This window comes from Chenopodium album, chromosome 24, assembly GCF_948465745.1.
Source record: "Chenopodium album chromosome 24, dcCheAlbu1.1, whole genome shotgun sequence".
NCBI lineage: Eukaryota > Viridiplantae > Streptophyta > Magnoliopsida > Caryophyllales > Amaranthaceae > Chenopodium > Chenopodium album.
The window spans coordinates 21,180,813-21,200,295 of NC_137857.1; the positions used below are offsets into that span (position 1 = coordinate 21,180,813).

At 43.6% G+C, this 19,483-nt stretch overlaps 1 non-coding gene across 1 annotated transcript; it reads right to left on the minus strand.

Annotated features, from left to right (window-relative positions):
- Positions 1-2,149: 2,149 nt before the first annotated feature.
- On the minus strand, positions 2,150-2,255 carry LOC145612833 (small nucleolar RNA R71). Its single transcript, XR_014106750.1, has one exon. It is a non-coding gene; the product is annotated as a small nucleolar RNA R71 (small nucleolar RNA).
- Between the last annotated feature and the right edge of the window lie 17,228 nt (positions 2,256-19,483).

Sequence of the window (19,483 nt, forward strand, 5' to 3'; positions counted from 1 at the left end):
CCCTGTGTGCGGGCGCGCAGCACTGTGAGAAACCGCGCAGGATGGCTCCAAGAACAGAACACAAACAGAAGATTTGTGCGCCTTATGCGCGCTTAGTGTGCGGGCGCGCGACCTTGATGTGAGCGGGCGCGCAGCTCTGGGAGAACTCGCACAGAACAGCATCAGAAGCAGAATCAAAGCAGAGTGTTGCGTGCGCCATGTGTGCGCCTTGTGTGCGGGCGCACACTCCTCAAGCGCGGGCGCGCAGTGTTGCTGAGAGAAGGCGTGCATCCATGGGTTTCATTCTCCGTACCCACAGATCTACGGGCGCGCAAGATCTGCGAGGGCGCACACACAACTTCTACGCGGGCGCGCAGTGTCTGTGCGCGGGCGCGCACCGCTGAGCTGCAGTCTTTTTATTTCGTATTTTTTTTGTATCTTTTAAGGGACCTATATATATAGGTCGTAGAGTTTTTAGTGCATCATCTATCATTACTTAGAAACATTTTAGCCCTAATCTAGTGAGAGAAACTTCATTAGTAGAGAGAGAAAGTGTGGATTTCCATTGATGAACTTGGATATTGAAGACGGAGCCTTATTGAATCTTTGTAAATCTTCATCTTCAATTAATGAGCAATCTCTTACTCTCTTTCTTTACTTTTGTATTTAGTTTTATTTGCTTATTTTGATTTTTCCTTCATTGCTTATTGATCATGTTGATGCTTATTGATTTGATGATTGATATTGTTTTCAATATGATTTGTGAGTAGTCACCTAGCCAAGGGTGTGGGGATGGTGTAGTTGTTGATTGATTCATGCTTATGATGTTGGGGTTTTGTTAATGGTGATTAAAGTCTTTGTATGTTTGATATTCTTTAATCTTCTTGCAAGTGCACATTGTTATTTGATTAAAGATGAATCTTTGCTAACAAGAAACGGAAGTTGACTTCGTTAAGGTTCATTGTTATCGATAGTTCTTTGATTGCACCTTCTAATATATGGTTCTAGTGTGGAAATATGGAGGCTATGTTAGGAGAAATTGATTAACCCCGGAAGGCGGTTAGATTGAGCTTTAATTCGATATTCTTGCATGCTTAGTTTACCATTGCTTTGCTTCCGTGTTATTGCATGATCAATTGGCAACTACATCTACCTACTTCCCTTGGTGCTTAGTTATATTGATTTTTAATCATTCTTAATCTCTAGTTTAATTTCTTAGCTTTTCACACTTCTTGTTCCGAGGTAGCTTAAGTATTAAGTAGTGAATGTGGTGTTTATGAATGTCTCCTTGTGGTTCGACCCCTATGCTTGCCTTATACTTGTATTAGGTTTGTTTAGGTGTATAAATTATATTTGATCTAGGGATAGACGATTGACGACACGTTTATTCCCATGTCAAATTGGCGTCGTTGCCGGGGAGACGGCTTCCATTGCTTTTTCATTACTTTATTTGAGACTATCTCATTTCTTATTTATTAGTATTTGTTACTACTTGTTACTTGTCAGTGCTTACGTTCTCCTTAGCTTTGTTGTATGAACAGAGGACGAACTCGCTCAAGGTCTTTGATTCCCATTGATCCGGAGCTAGAAAGATCTTTGTCCTTACTTCGAAGAGAGGCGAGAGCGAGGAGTAGAAATTCTCACACCCTAGCGAAAGAAGGAGTAAGAGAATTGGAAGATACTCCACCATCTTCACCCTCAAGTGAAGACTTTGATAGCCCTAATTCACCATCAAGTCCGGAAATCAACCCCTTTTCCATCTTTAAGTCCGAAAGTGAAGAAGGTTCTAAAATGGGAGAGAATACACCTTTGAGTCGTCTTGGGGCTCCCGAAGCCTTTAGAGCCCATAGTGGGATCCTAACCCCTACCACTCAAGCCAACAATTTCGAAATCAAGCCCAATTTGATTGCTTTAATCGAGAGGAAACAATTCTCGGGTGGAAAATTTGAGAACCCTCATGAGCATTTGAAAGAATTCGAGAAGTATTGTGACACGGTCAAAGCCAACGGAGTGACTCAAGAGTACATCCACCTCAAGATGTTTCCATTTTCTTTAATTGGGAGAGGTCTAGAATGGCTAGAGAAGGAGGTGACCCCTAATTCTCTCACAACTTGGGACCAAGTAACTACGGCTTTCTTGAGGAGGTTTTATAACCATAGGAAGACCGCCGAGGCTCGATCTTTAATTCAAGGCTTTCGCCAAAAGAGTGGTGAGACTCTAAGTGCGGCATGGGACCGGTACAAAGAGCTTCAACGTCAATGCCCACATCATGGGATACCCAAGTATCAACTCATCCATACTTTCTATGGAGGTCTCTCACCTCAAGGGAGAACAAGCCTTGATGCCGCCGCCAGCGGTCCAATCATGAACAAAGGAGAGGATGAAGTGGAATGCATCATAGAGGAGGCCGCAAAGCATTATGATGATTGGTACGAAGGAGAAAGGGAGGCCACTTCTAGCAAAGGTGTCTATGCATTAGAGCAAGCCAACGCAATCAACAACCTTTCTTCCCAAATCTCCAAGATGTCCAATCAAATGGACGAAATGATGAAAGAAAGGTCCAACCCTCATGGTAATACCTCCCCTTCAACCAAGGGAGGCAATGGTATGACCACTTCTTCCCCCTCTTCTTATAATAAAATGCGTCAAGGATGCATGTTTTGCTCAAATTGTGAAACCTACGATCATGATACCTCCCATTGTGTGTATGCTTGTGAAGTTCAACCCCCTCCCTATGAACATGATGATAATGTAGAAGATATCAATGCTATGAATTTTGCTCCTAGAATGGGAAATGTAGGGAACTTGAGGCCAAACTCCAATCAAATGGGGAATTGGAATCAAGGTGGAAACCATGGTTGGAACCAAAGTGGTGGTGGTTATGGTAACCAATACCATGGTGGGGGAGGCCCTTCCAATTTCAATGGAAGAGGCTACTCTAACCAAAGGGGGTATGGTTATCAAAACCAACAACCCGACTCCCGATACCATGACCATCAAAATCAAAATTTTGGTGATCAAGGTAACACGGGAAACAATCGACAAAGTAATGTTCCCAACCAAGGCACCGGAGGCAATAGGGGCCAAAATGTTTCTAACTATGCCCAAACCAATAGACCTCCGGGTTTCCATCAAGCCCAACTTCCTCCACCTCAACAACCTCTTCAAATTGAGGCCCCTCCTAATAACCCCGTGATGGCTAAGCTAGATGCCATCATGAAAATGCATGAGGAGGAAAAGAAAAGAAATGAGGAGGATAAAAGGCGAGTCAATGCTCATATGAAAATGCTTGAAACCCAAATTGCTCAACTTGCTTCTAATTCCTCTTCTTCTTCCTCTTCCTCTATCCCTAGTCAAGGAGTCAACCCAAAACCTTTGTATGCCGTGACAACAAGGAGTGGAAAGGTAGTAGGGAGTGACCCCTTAGTTGAGGAGGAACCTCGAAATGAAGTAGAGTTAGAGAGGGGGGATGAGAGAAACAAGGAACCTTCTAATGTTGAGAGGGAGAAGGATGTTGAGGTGCAAAAGGAAAAAGAGACCACCCCCTTGCCCCTAAATCTCCAACCTAGAGAGGAGAGGTTACCTTTCCCCCAAAGATTTGTGAGAGCTAAGCTTGATGCTCAATTTGGGAAGTTTTTGGATGTGATCAAGAATTTGCATGTTTCCCTTCCTTTTGTAGATGCTATGAAACAAATGCCCCATTATTCTAAGTTTTTGAAAGATCTATTGAGTGGGAGAAGGGAGTGTGAAACGGTGAGCTTGACCGCCAATTGTAGTGCAATCCTTTCCAACAAACTTCCCGCCAAGTTGAAGGATCCGGGTAGTTTTTCCATCCCTTGTTCTGTTAATGGCATTGAGTTTGACAAAGCTTTGTATGATTTAGGAGCAAGTGTGAGCCTCATGCCCTACTCCTTCTACCAAAAGCTTAGTGTAGGAACCCTTTCCCCCACTAACATTACTCTCCAACTAGCGGATTGGTCCATCAAATTTCCCATGGGTAAGGTTGAGGACATTCCCCTTAGGGTAGGGAAGTTCACATTCCCCGTGGATTTTTATGTGCTAGAGATGGATGAGGATGAAAGGATTCCTATTATCTTGGGTAGGCCGTTTTTAGCCACCTCTAGGGCCATCATTGATGTAAAGGAGGGCAAAATATCTTTGAAAATTGACAATGATTCAATTGAGTTTGATTTGAATAATGTCATGCAACAACCTTCCTCGAGTGGTGAATGCTTTAGAGTAGATGTTCTAGATACCATGCTTAGTGAATTTTCTCGTTCCCATTTGCATGCTTCTAACGATCCCCTAAAAAGTGTATTGTTGAATGATTCTAAGCTAGGTGCTCACAAGAAAGACATTCAATTCTATGAGGATTTGCTAGAGGAAAGCAAGAGCGAGTGCATGGATGAGAGCATGGAGGAGGAGGCTTTTCACACCCATGACCTCTTTCAAGTTGAGGAAAGAGAGGAGAGCACCAATGGTAAGGGAGCACCAAAGGTAGACTTGAAACCTCTACCTTTGGGCTTGAGGTATGAATTTCTTGGTTCTAATGAGTCTTTCCCCGTAATTGTTAATTCCAACCTAACGGAGGAGCAAACCTCCCTCTTGATCAATGTTTTGAAAAAACACAAGAAAGATTTAGGCTATACCATTGATGACATCAAAGGTATAAGTCCTTCTTTATGCATGCACAAAATTGATCTAGAGGGAGATGCCAAACCCGTTAGGCAAAGGCAAAGGAAGCTTAACCCTTCCATGCAAGAGGTTGTGCGGAAGGAAGTGGCTAAGCTTCTTGATGAGGGAATTATATACCCAATTGCTCATAGTGATTGGGTATCTCCCGTGCAAGTTGTGCCTAAGAAAGGGGGAATGACGGTAGTGAAAAATGATCATGATCAACTAGTCCCCACTAGGCTTGTAACCGGTTGGCGCATGTGCATTGACTATCGCCAACTCAACACAAGTACATGCAAAGATCATTTTCCATTACCGTTCATTGATCAAACGTTGGAGAGGCTTACAAAGCATTCCTTCTATTGTTTTCTTGATGGTTATTCGGGATTTTTCCAAATCCCGATTGACCCCAAGGATCAAGAGAAGACGACTTTCACTTGTCCCTACGGTACCTATGCGTATCGTAGGATGCCTTTTGGGCTTTGTAATGCCCCCGCAACATTCCAACGTTGTATGATGTCTATTTTCAGCGATATGATTGAGGATGAGATAGAAGTCTTTATGGATGACTTCTCCGTTGGAGGAGCCACCTACGAAGATTGTCTATCTAATTTATCTCGTTGCTTAGAATGATGTGAGAGGGCTAACCTCGTGTTAAATTGGGAAAAGTGCCATTTTATGGTAGAAAGTGGGATTGTTCTTGGGCACAAAATTTCCCATGCCGGCATTGAGGTTGATAGAGCCAAGGTAGAGGTCATTGAGAAACTTCCTTCCCCCACCAACGTGACGGAAGTGAGGTCTTTTCTTGGCCATGCCGGGTTCTATCGGCGTTTTATAAAAGACTTTTCTTTGATTGCAAAGCCTCTCACATCCCTATTGCAACAAGATAAAGAGTTTATATTTGATGATGCTTGTCAAGAATCCTTTTGTAGGTTGAAAAAGGCTCTTTGCACCGCCCCTATTGTCCAAGGTCCGGATTGGTCTCTTCCATTTGAACTCATGTGCGATGTAAGCGACGAGGCTATTGGTTCGGTTCTTGGGCAACGAAAGGATGGGAAGCTTCATGTCATACATTATTTGTCCAAAACTCTCAATGACGCCCAACGAAACTACACAACCACCGAGAAGGAGTTCTTAGCGGTTATTCACTCATTTGAGAAGTTTAGAACCTACCATATTGGTTCTAGGACAATTGTGTACACCGACCATTCGGCTCTCAAATATTTGATAGGGAAGAAGGAAGCTAAACCAAGGTTGTTGAGATGGGTTTTAGTTCTCCAAGACTTTGATTATGAAATGAGAGACAAGAAGGGAGCCGAGAATGTGGTGGCGGATCACCTTTCAAGGTTGGGCGGCGCAAGGTTCAAGGATGATGGTTTGCCAATAGAGGATGCTTTAAGGGATGATGTGCTATATGTTCTTGAGGTGAAGTCGGCTCCATGGTATGCTGATATTGTGAATTACTTGGCTTATGGTGCCATACCTCCGGATTTCACTTCACAACAACGTTGAAAGCTCAAGCACGAGGCAAAGAGATATATTTGGGATGAACCGATTTTGTTGAAGAGTGGGGTTGATGGATTGTTGAGGAGATGCGTCCCCGATGATGAGTTTCAAAGTGTTCTCCATATGTGCCACTCTTCTCCTTGTGTTGGGCATATGAGTGCTCAGAAAACCGCCTCAAAAGTTCTCCAATCAATGCTCTTTTGGCCTTCCTTATTCAAGTTTTCTTGGATATTTGTCAAGACCTGCGATAGATGTCAAAGGGTGGGGAATATTTCGAGGAGGGATGAAATGCCACAAAACCCCATCCTTGAGCTTGAAGTTTTCGATGTGTGGGCGATAGATTTCATGGGCCCTTTTATCTCCTCAAATGGGAACAAATATATTTTGGTTGCCGTTAACTACGTGTCCAAATGGGCGGAGGCCGTAGCTTCTCCAACAAATGACTCAAAAGTGGTGGTCAACCTCTTCAAGAAAGTGATTTTCCCAAGATTCGGTGTTCCGAGGGCGATTATTAGTGATGGGGGGTCACATTTCAAACACCACACCTTCGTACGACTACTTGAGAAATATGGGGTATCTCACAAGCGGGGGCTTGCTTATCACCCCCAAACAAGTGGTCAAGCGGAGGTCACAAATAGAGAGCTCAAAGTGATCTTGGAGAAGACAGTTGCCAGAACGAGAAAGGATTGGTCCTCTAAGCTCATCGATTCTCTATGGGCTTATAGGACCGCTTTCAAGACGCCAATTGGGACCACCCCTTACAAGCTTGTATATGGGAAGAATTGTCATTTGCCCGTGGAGATGGAGCATCGTGCTCATTGGGCGATCAAGCAAATCAACTTGGATCTCCATAGTGCGGGGGAGCAAAGGCTTTTAGAGTTGCATGAGCTAGAGGAATTGAGGTTGAGTGCCTATGAGAATGCAAGTATGTATAAGGCAAGATCAAAAGCGTGGCACGACGCTCAAATCATCAAGAAAGATTTTGTCAAAGGGCAAAAGGTGCTCCTCTTCAATTCAAGGTTGAAACTCTTCCCGGGCAAGCTCCGATCAAGATGGAGTGGGCCATACATTGTTACGGAGGTGTTTCCGTATGGTGCTTATGAAATTTTTCAAGATGGCCACTCCCCCTTCTAAGTCAACGGCCACCGCCTCAAGCCTTATTTTGAAGGATTCCCAAGTGATGAACCAATTTCAGTTATTCTAATTGATGTGCATCGTCAATTCCACCCTCCTTAATCATCTCGAAGAACGTCGAGCTAACGACGCTAACCAAAAGCGCTTCCGGGAGGCAACCCGAGTTTCTAACCCTCTTCTGCTTTCTTCTCTTCATGTTACTTTCATTTTTCAATTTACAACTTTGGATTATTGGGATTTGTGAGTTTTGATTGTATTTGAGTCTTTGATAAACGGTGCATCTAGCATGATTGTATGGAGTTTAGATGTGTGATTAAGGACTACTTTTTGCAGGCCGTTTGGTGTAATATTTGGAGCTAAGTTGAGGTTTGGAGACTTGGAAGTGAGTGAGGAGCAAATCAAGAGAGGATTTGATGAAGACCCTGTGCGCGGGCGCGCGGGCCTGGGAGAACCCGCGCACAGAGAAGCTCAAAAAACAGAACCTGGCAGAAACATTCGCGCGACATCTGTGCGACATCTGCGCGGGCGCGCAGAAGAAGGCTGTGCGGGCGCGCAGGCCTGGGAGAACCCGCGCAGATCGAAGACAAACATGCAGATTTTGGCAGAAGGTTTTGCGCGACATGTGTACGCCATCTGCGCGGGTGCGCAGTGCACTTACGCGGGCGCGCAGTATACTTGCACGGGCGCGCAGATCTGGGTTTATCGGGGCTTAAGTATTCTTTTTCCTCGATTCAAGCATCATTTCCTCACATTCAAACTCGGTTCTCACTCTCTCCTCTCAAGAACTCAAACCCTAACTTTCCAAATCTCCTCTAATCTCACTTATTTCCTCGAAATCTCAATAAATCCCTTACATTCCCTCAATTTCCTCACAAATTCATCACTTTCCCCTCTCAAAATCACCCATTTTTCACCAAATTCGGAATTGCTCCTTGGTGGCCGAAGTGGTGGTGCGTGAGTGGTCGTGGTGGTCTTCATGCTCTTCAATTGTGGTATAATCCTAAACTTTGACTACTTTGTAGCTTTAATTCATTAGATAGTACCATGTTTTAGGATTGTTAAGCAAAAAAAAAAAAAAAAAATTGAACTTGTATGAATTTTGTGTGATTTTGAGATAGTTTAGCTCATAATTGTGGATTTTGTTGAGATTTTCTTGGTGATTTGTATGTATTGTTGATGGAAATTGTTGTTTTCATGAATTTTTGCTAGGAATTACTTAGCTTGGATTTTGAGAATTGTGTGTGTAATCACTAGTTTGATTTTGAGCATTGAAAATTATTAATGTATGAGGATTGAAAATGCATGTTGATTGAAAGTTTTTGATGCTTGATTTTGAAATTTGCCTAGTGATTCTCCATTTAGCGATTGAGTATTGCGAATTTTGGCCTGGACTTTTGTTGTGCGTAGTTGTTTCTTGCTTGTGATATTTGTGTCTGGGAAAGATTGTTGCTCCTAACCCCTTTTCAGGTAGCAAAATCAAAGGTTTCATTTGTTGTTGTTGTGGGAAGGTTTTGGTTATTTTGAGTGTTGGAATCACTCCTTGGTGTTCTCGGTATCTCATTGGGTTGTGAGAAAAGTTGGTGAAGATGAGCGGTAGGAGAAGGAGTAGAAAGGAGCCTAGAATGTCAGTTGATGAGCCCCAACCTTCCTCTCAAAATCAAAACCAAACACAATCCTCTCTTCCCACTTTAAAGTTTGCGAACCGACACCATGCACCCTTCCATCAAACACTCCTCAAACGCAAGCTTAACCCCACCCGACACTACTGTCAACGCTCAATGCGTGACTTGGGGATAGATGAGGACCTTCGGTCCCTTCTTGACAACCTTGGGATGAGTGAGTTCATCAACCACCAATACCCAACCTTCAAGGAACCCACCTACGAGTTCCTCGCTTCCTTTGAGAAGGAACCCGTTGGAAACAACGAGTTCCAAATCTCCTTCCAACTTTTCAATGCCCGCCATGTCGTTTCTCTTCAGCGTCTAAATGAACTCCTAGACTTTAACCCCGACGCCGACCTTCTTGCCCCATCCACCGAGCTCTTCCCCGAGTACGATGCTTTCCGTTGGTGGCGGACAATTACCAATTCGGATGAGTTTAGTACTCGGTACTCGGTGGCAAGCCAAATTATCCACCCAGTACTCCGCATCCTTCACCGCATCTTGGGGTTTGCGGTGTTTAGCAAGCAAGACTTGAGTAAGCTCTCTCATGAAGAGCTTTTCACTCTTTGGGTCGCCACAAAGGAGGAGTTGAGTGGGCGGCTCAACATGGGGTATTGGTTTGTGCTATGTTGCGAGGCAATCAAGAATGGGAACAAGACGGGAGAGATTGCCTTAGGAGGGATGAACTCAAGGATCGCCTCGAAGCTAGGGGATTAGGTTCTTTTCCCTTTTTGTACAAGGGTGGGAAGAGACGGAGACATATTCGTGGACATCTCCTACATGCGGAAGTCTGTCTTCATCCAACCGACCGACGATGTGAACAACTTCCATGATTGGTACGTTGAGAGGGAGCACCATTGCATACTTCCATTCCCGAGCCGCACTTCCTTGGAGAGGAACGCAAGGAATGTGTGGAAGGTTCCTAAGGACAATGGTGTCCTTCCTAACTCTCTTGGAGGTGAGCAAAATATGATCGTCCGCGAGCGGCATCAGCAACAGCAGCAACAACAACAAGAAGAACAACAACAACAATTCCAACAGCAACAGCAATTTCAGCAACAACAGTTTCATCAACAACAGCAACAACAAGGGTTTCAACTTCAAGGCTTTCAGTATGGGGAGGGATCCCAAGGTTTGCGCGTTCCCTCCTCTAGCGAGGGAGGTATGGCCTCTTCCTCTTCTTCTTTTAATCATAATGCCAACATTTATGATTGGCATGTAAACCAAGGACACTTTGACCCACCGGTGAACTATCCCTATTTTCCGCCGGTTCCTTCTCACGAGGAACCGCATTCTGACGGCACTCCCCGTCAACCGGTTTGGCCCTATTGGTCCGGGCCTTCATCTCAAGGGACCCCCCGAGTGAACTACCCCACCTCTGAGGGGTATGATTACAAGGCACCGGGGGGGTGTGATTACCGTGGGGACCCCAACTACCCCATGTACACATCCGAGCCCCTTGAGATGCCCCCTCCCTATGACCCTCTTCCGGACTACCAACAAGAGTTGTACCGGAACTGCGGTTTTTCACCGGGTTACACCGGTGGTTGGGACCCCCATGGCCCTCCTATCGACGTCGACTACGAGTGGAGTCCTTATGGAGAGGGCTCTAGTTCTCACATGGAGGACTAGGGCCCTCGGGCCGAGTTTAGCCCTTCCTCCCACCCCATTTTCCACTTTGTTCAAACCGAGGACGGTTTTTCGTTCAAGTGTGGGGGGGTGCTTGTTTATTGTTTCATTTAAGGGCTTTGTTCTAACGGGGCGCAATTTTGGGCCAATAGGTGTCTTTTTGGAAGGTTCCTTCCCCTCTTTTCAAAAAAAAAATGATGATGATGATGTTTTAATGAAACCTTGTGTTATTTTGGCTCCCGTTCTTTTCGAAAATCCAAATTCCCCTTTAATCCAAACATTTTCTTCTTTTCTTTGTTCTTTTTCTTTAGCAGTTTCTTTTCTCTTTTTCTTGTTTTCTCTTTATTGCTTTGTATATATTTCTCTTGCTACTAACCAAATAATATTTGCCGAGTTGTTTTGGTCTTTGACATTTTGTAGGGCTTATGGGCGCATTCCCCAAATTTTTCCGAGCAATGGAGTTTCAACGATTGTGGATTTGCGTTTGCTAAGCGTAATTGGGTGACAAATTCTCCTTCTCAACTCTTTAAATATTTGATTGGTTGCATAGCTTAGGTTAGTTTAGGAAGGAGTTGAATGGTTCGAGGTTGATTGATTTGGTTCTAAGGAACCTGGGATCGTTGATGTTGTATTCAACGATCATTGTATGTCGATTGGGATTTATATGATTTGCATGCCTCATTTATGAGCCTTCTTGATTTCTTCCTTATTCTTTGTGTGTTGCTTTTCTTCTTTCCTTTATGTGACATTCATAATCATGACAAGAGAAAATTTTTGAAAATTGAGAATTTGCTCGTTCATTTGGAAATGTGGACCTATATGCTTTTGCTATGACATATTTTTGAATGCTTACCTTCCTAGTTGAAAAGGGTCTTCACGGTTTGAGAGTGCTTAGGGTTGAACTAGACACATTTTAAGCTAAGGTAGCCCGGTTTAGAACTCTTGAGGACGTTTGAACCCCTAGTTCACGGGAAAGTGGTAAGATGGTGTTGCTCTCCGTAGTGAATAGGATTCCCTTGGTTGGTAATTGCTTACTTTCATATCCCATGTGAGCGTTTATTGTTCAAGCCTCCATCACTTTTGTTGAGCGGCATTTTGGATCCTTAACTATGCGTGTCTTAATCCTTGTGTTGGTATCTAGCTCCCAAGACCGTGATCATATAACTCTAGTGGAGGAAGAGGGCATCTCTTCTCATTTTTCTTTGTTTTCCTTGTGTTTTGTTACAAATTTGTTTTTTTTTTATTTTACATGTACCTTCTTGCTAGCCATGTTGAGCCTTATTTCCCCTTTCTTGGTTAAACCACGTTACAAACCTAGCGGCCTATGTTCTACCAACCCTTGTAGTTAGTGAAGCATCGGCTTGTGAGGTTCGGGTTTGAGAGTCTTGATTTTAAGCAAGGAAGTTGTGCAATTTGGTTCGAATAAGGTCTTGAAAGTCTATTCATGAAAAAGTGTGCAAAAGGTTTGGCAAGGAAGTTGTAATCTATGAAAACCAAACACCATTCAAAAAAAAAAAAAAAAAAAAAAAAAAAAAAAAAAGAAAGGAAAGAAAAAAAAGAAATTGAGAAGGAAAAATTGAGTTGAATGAAAATATTGCAAAAAAGAGAGTAGTATTGTCATGTAGTTTGTATTGAAGGTTGTGATTTGAAACTTAGGTTAGATTCCTATGTTGTTATTGAGAGATGGCCACTCTTATATATGCTTCACTTAGGAGTTTCCACCAAAGTTTACATATTAATTCCCTACCTTAACCCTTAGCCATGACATTACAACCCTAACTAAGACCCTTGGACTTTAGAGGGGCGTGGTCAAGGAAACAGTGGAGGGAGATGGATTTCAACCCTATGGAGAGAGTACGCATAGTTGAGATGTCGGGATAGCCTCATTGTTCCACATAGAATTAATTTTTTTTCCGGTTCCCTCGCGGAATCATGAGGAGCCAACTAGGGGATGAATTGAAGCTAGCGGAGAGAACGAGGACCGTCTTGGATGGGGCTAGGGCGGAGGATGAAATCATCAGTTCTCTATGCTTAGCTTAGGTTTGTCTCTTTCAACCTTGAGCATCTTAAAGCGTGTTTCCCTCTTGAATTGAGAAAGGTAAGTATTCTTTGATCAATGTCATTATATCTGAGTCCGAACTGAGCATTTCTCACCGTGGTACTAGATTGATTCTCTTGAACCTTGTCATGTTGTGTTTGTTGTCTTTTGCCTTGGTTTCCTTTTCTTAGGGACAAGCAAGAAGCAAGTGTGGGGGAATTTGATGAGTGGCATTTATGCCACAATTTAGTGTTCTCTTTACGGGTTTTTCCCACCCATTTGTAGCTTGTTTGCCCCCTTTTCTCTCCTTTTTGTTCCTCTTTTCTTTGTTTGCCTTTCTCCTTGTTTTCTTTGTTTTTGTTTTGTAGGAATCAAGACATTGGAAGAAGAGCAATTCACCCCAAACTCCCCTGTGTGCGGGCGCGCAGCACTGTGAGAACCCGCGCAGGATGGCTCCAAGAACAAAACACAAACAGAAGATTTGTGCGCCTTGTGCGCGCTTAGTGTGCGGGCGCGCAACCTTGATGTGTGCGGGCGCGCAGCTCTGGGAGAACCCGCACAGAACAGCATCAGAAGCAAAATCAAAGCAGAGTGTTGCGTGCGCCATGTGTGCGCCTTGTGTGCGGGCGCACACTCCTCAAGCGCGGGCGCTCAGTGTTGCTGAGAGAAGGCGCGCATCCATGGGTTTCATTCTCCATACCCACAGATCTGCGGGCGCGCAAGATCTGTGAGGGCGCACACACAACTTCTGCGCAGGCGCGCAGTGTATGTGCGCGGGCGCGCACCGCTGAGCTGCAGTCTTTTTATTTCGTATTTTTTTTGTATCTTTTAAGGGACCTATATATATAGGTCGTAGAGTTTTTAGTGCATCATCTATCATTACTTAGAAACATTTTAGCCCTAATCTAGTGAGAGAAACTTCATTAGTAGAGGGAGAAAGTGTGGATTTCCATTGATGAACTTGGATATTGAAGAAGGAGCTTGATTGAATCTTTGTAAATCTTCATCTTCAATTAATGAGCAATCTCTTACTCTCTTTCTTTACTTTTGTATTTAGTTTTATTTGCTTATTTTGATTTTTCCTTCATTGCTTATTGATCATGTTGATGCTTATTGATTTGATGATTGATATTGTTTTCAATATGATTTGTGAGTAGTCACCTAGCCAAGGGTGTGGGGATGGTGTAGTTGTTGATTGATTCATGCTTATGATGTTGGGGTTTTGTTAATGGTGATTAAAGTCTTTGTATGTTTGATATTCTTTAATCTTCTTGCAAGTGCACATTGTTAGTTGATTAAAGATGAATCTTTGCTAACAAGAAACGGAAGTTGACTTGGTTAAGGTTCATTATTATCGATAGTTCTTTGATTGCACCTTCTAATATATGGTTCTAGTGTGGAAACATGGAGGCTATGTTAGGAGAAATGGATTAACCCCGGAAGGCGGTTAGATTGAGCTTTAATTCGATATTCTTGCATGCTTAGTTTACCATTGCTTTGCTTCCGTGTTATTGCATGATCAATTGGCAACTACATCTACCTACTTCCCTTGGTGCTTAGTTATATTGATTTTTAATCATTCTTAATCTCTAGTTTAATTTCTTAGCTTTTCACACTTCTCGTTCCGAGGTAGCTTAAGTATTAAGTAGTGAATGTGGTGTTTATGCATGTCTCCTTGTGGTTCGACCCCTATGCTTTCCTTATACTTGTATTAGGTTTGTTTAGGTGTATAAATTATATTTGATCTAGGGATAGACGATTTACGACACGTTTATTCCCTTGTCAATGCCAAACCCGTTAGGCAAAAGCAAAGGAAGCTTAACCCTTCCATGCAAGAGGTTGTGCGGAAGGAAGTGGCTAAGCTTCTTGATGCGGGAAATATATACCCAATTGCTCATAGTGATTGGGTATCTCCCGTGCAAGTTGTGCCTAAGAAAGGGGGAATGACGGTAGTGAAAAATGATCATGATCAACTAGTCCCCACTAGGCTTGTAACCGGTTGGCGCATGTGCATTGACTATCGCCAACTTAACACAAGTACATGCAAAGATTATTTTCCATTACAGTTCATTGATCAAATGTGGAGAGGCTTACAAAGCATTCCTTCTATTGTTTCCTTGATGGTTATTCGGGATTTTTCCAAATCTCGATTGACCCTAAGGATCAAGAGAAGACGACTTTCACATGTCCCTACGGTACTTATGCGTATCGTAGGATGCCTTTCGGGCTTTGTAATGCCCCCGCAACATTCCAACGTTGTATGATGTCTATTTTCAGAGATATGATTGAGGATGAGATAGAGGTCTTTATGGATCACTTCTCCGTTGGAGGAGCCACCTATGAAGATTGTCTATCTAATTTATCTCGTTGCTTGGAAGGATGTGAGAGGCTAACCTCGTGTTGAATTAGGAAAAGTGCCATTTTATGTTAGAAAGTGGGATTGTTCTTGGGCACAAAATTTCCCATGCCGGCATTGAGGTTGTTAGAGCCAAGGTAGAGGTCATTGAGAAACTTCCTCCCCCTACCAACGTGAGGGAAGTGAGATCTTTTCTTGGCCATGCCGGGTTCTATCGGCGTTTTATAAAAGACTTTTCTTTGATTGCAAAGCCTCTCACATTCCTATGGCAACAAGATAAAGAGTTTATATTTGATGATGCTTGTCAAGAATCCTTTTGTAGGTTGAAAAAGGCTCTTTGCACCGCCCCTATTGTCCAAGGTCCGGATTGGTCTCTTCCATTTGAACTCATGTGCGATGTAAGCGACGAGGCTATTGGTTCGGTTCTTGGGCAACGAAAGGATGGGAAGCTTCATGTCATACATTATTTGTCCAAAACTCTCAATGATGCCCAACGAAACAACACAACCACCGAGAAGGAGTTCTTAGCGGTTATTCACTCATTTGAGAAGTTTAGAACCTACCTCATTGGTTCTAGGACAATTGTGTACACCGACCATTCGGCTCTCAAATATTTGATAGGGAAGAAGGAAGCTAAACCAAGGTTGTTGAGATGGGTTTTTGTTCTCCAAGACTTTGATTATGAAATGAGAGACAAGAACGGAGCCGAGAATGTGGTGGCGGATCACCTTTCAAGGTTGGGCGGTGCAAGGTTCAAGGATGATGGTTTGCCAATAGAGGAAGCTCTAAGGGATGATGTGCTATATGTTCTTTGGCCCTTCCGGATGAACCATTGAAGGCTTGGCTAGACTTGGATGGAGGATGATGTTAATCAAAGATGGAAGATAGGCAGAGCAGGGGAGCCGCGGGCGCGGAGCCTGATGCCGCGGGCGCGGGGACCTGAGCAGGGCAACTTCACAATCATTCAGTAGATGCCGCGCCGCGCCTCAGGAGAGGGCTCTCCTCCCTAAGCCGCGGGCGCGGCACCAGAAGCCGCGGGCGCGGCTATTCGAGCTGACTTGACACCTGTTGCTGTGTCGCGGCCTCTCCTTAGAAGGAGATGCCATCTCCTTGGAGCCGCGGGCGCGGCTGTCTGGGTTTAGCACCCCCGTAACCCACGATGTAGAGGGCGCGGCTGCAAGCTAGAGAGCTCTCCAAGGCTTAATATTTTCGTCTTTTATGCTTCATATATATAGCCTCCTATTCAAGTCTGTATTATCATCTATCATTACTTAGAAACATTTTAGCCCTAATCTAGTGAGAGAAACTTCATTATTAGAGAGAGAAAGTGCGGATTTCCATTGATGAACTTGGATATTGAAGAAGGAGCTTGATTGAATCTTTGTAAATCTTCATCTTCAATTAATGAGCAATCTCTTACTCTCTTTCTTTACTTTTGTATTTAGTTTTGTTTGCTTATTTTGATTTTCTTTCTTTGCTTATTGATCATGTTGATGCTTATTGATTTGATGATTGATATTGTTTTCAATATGGTTTGTGAGTAGTCACCTAGCCAAGGGTGTGGGGATGGTGTAGTTGTTGATTGATTCATGCTTATGATGTTGGGGTTTTGTTAATGGTGATTAAATTCTTTGTATGTTTGATATTCTTTAATCTTCTTGCATGTGCAATTGTTAGTTGATTAAAGGTGAATCTTTGCTAACAAGAAACGGAAGTTGACTTATTTTGAAGGATTCCCTAGTGATGAACCAATTTCGGTTACTCTAATTGATGTGCATCATCAATTCCGCCCTCCTTAATCATCTCGAAGAACGTCGAGCTAACGACGCTAACCAAAAGTGCTTCCGGGAGGCAACCCGAGTTTCTAACCCTCTTCTACTTTCTTCTCTTCATGTTGCTTTCATTTTTCTATTTACAACTTTGGATTAGTATGATTTGTGAGTTTTGGTTGTATTTGTGTCTTTGATAACCGGTGCATTTAGCATGGTAGCATGGAGTTTAATTTTCAATTTGTTTCGGTTTTCTTTTGCTATTTGTAGGTAATTGCCTCATTGTACATGTATGGTTGGGTATTGGGGACCCTATGGTGATGATTTTTGAGCTAAAGTCGAGTTAAGAGAAAAAGGAAGAAGTGTTGAACAATTGAAGAAGCCGTGGGCGCGGCTCTTAGAGGAGAGGGCGCGGGGCTAGGAGGTCAGAGGTTTCAATTCCTTCGGTAGAAGGCTAGCCGCGCCCCAGGAGAGGGCTCTCCTCCCTGACCCGCGGGCGCGGCTGCCAGAAGACCCGCGGGGGCGGCCCCGCGGGTTCTACAGCCCTCACAATCACTTTTAACAGCAGCCCGGACCCCTTTTACCCCCATTTTCGACATCTTCATCTCATTTCTCACTCTCTCTCTAAAAACCCCCAAAACCCCAACCCTAACTACTTCAAATCCATCAATTTCACTCCTAAAACTCACAAATTTCTTCCTTAAATCATCAAATTCATGTTCATTTCCACTTTCCATCATCAAAAATCCAAAAAAATTGATTTTTCCACCATTGTTACTCCTTGAAGAATTTCGGGTGGTCTTGTTCTTGAAGGCTAGTTGGAGGAGATTCTTGGCTCATTGTTGGTATAATTCTCTCCTTTCTAGTTTTTATTGAACTTTTATACAATTTTGGATGAATTTCATGATAAATTTTTGAGTTTTTGATTTGGAAATTATTATGTATGGTTTGGTGATTTTTGTTGTTGGTATTGTTCTAACCTTTGATTTATTGGTTTTGTGAGTTGTTTGTTGGAATTATTTGTGTGTTCTTGGTTAATTTGTGTGGTCTTGTGAAGTATTTTGTTTGCGGTGGTTGCTTGGTGATATTTGTGGTGGTTGTGTGGTGTTTATTGTGGTTGTTGGTTCATTTGGAGTAAGATTTTGGTGTAGTTCTCCTTGAGAAGGAAGAGAAAAAAAAAACAAGAGGGAGAATGGAGGTTGGTAGTAGTTCAAAGAAGAGGAAGAGTGGAAAGGAACCTAGAGGATCATCCTCTCAAGCACAACAAAATGTGGAACCCCCACCACCTTTGCCTCCTCTAAAATTCTCCAACCGACAACACCGAGCTAACTACGATGTCCTCCAATCCCGAAAACTCCTTCCCACCAAGCACTACGACCAAACAATAACCACCAAGCTTAGTGTCGACGAACAATGTTGGTTCCTCTTTAACAACCTAGGGCTAACCGACTTTGTCACCAAGACATACAACACCTACCGAGAACCTACCCTTGAGTTTCTTGCCTCCTTTGAGAAACACACCTCGGGGAACAACAACATCTCCGTCTCTTTCCAACTCTTCAACAAAAAAGAGACAATGTCCCTCCACAAGTTCAATGAATACCTTGACCTCAACCCCAATGCCGACATCCTCCTACCCAAATATGCCAAACTCCCGGACTACAACCCCCGCCAATGGTGGAAACATATCTCCCGGCACAACAACTTTGATGCCAAGTACTCTTTGGCAAGTGAAATCATTCATCCGGCCTTGAGATTGCTTCACCGCATACTTGGGTATATGGTTTACAACAAGCAAGACTTGGGGAAGATTACTTTGGAGGAGATTAGAATACTTTGGCTCGCAACTATGCCGGATTTGGGGCATAGAGTGAACTTGGGGTTCATCTTCACACAATGTATCGAAGCCATCGTCTCGGGTGCCAAGAGTGGAGAGATTCATTGTGGAGCTATGGTGACTAGGTTTGCCATAAAGTGTGGCCATGAGGAAAAGTTGAGGTCATGCACCATAGTGGGAAAAGGGGATGGAAGTGATATTTTGCTTGATGAGAAGCAATTGAAGACAATGCAATTCATCCGGGGCATCAAGGGAGTTGAGGGAGTGTGGAGCCTCCTTGTCTCTCGCCAACATCATTGCTTCCTACCGAGACCGGAGTACACCTCTCATACAAGAGAGGGAGCACAACACCCTTGGTGGGTGAGGAAGGATTCGGGGCTGCTCCCTAACAATGTGCATGTTGATTTAGAAGAGGTGTTTGAGGAGGATGATGTGATTGGGATGGAAGGAGAAGAAGAGGATGAAGTAGCAAAATAACAACAACAGCATTTCCAACAACAACAACAACAAGGAAGAAGAAGAAGGCAACAACAACAACAACAACCCGATTTTCAACAAGATATGGCGGCTATGAGAGCGCAAATGGAAAGCATGCAACTTTGCATGCAAGGTATGTATGCCTCTTACCAAAACAATTCTTTTCAAACTAACGCCTTATATGACTTGAGTGTGCGTAGGGGGGAGGTCGACCCTCCTGTTAACTATCCATACACACCGCCCCAACAAGGGCCCGTGGCGTCATGGAACGGTGACAACCTCCCTACGTACCCATTCTGGCAGGGTGTTGAGAACCCCGATGTGCCTAGGCGTAACTTCCCTGACGAGTCCGGTCACTATGATTACCGTGTCTAGGGTGGGAGTGATTATAGAGGTGACCCCGCTTACCACTATGTTCACCCC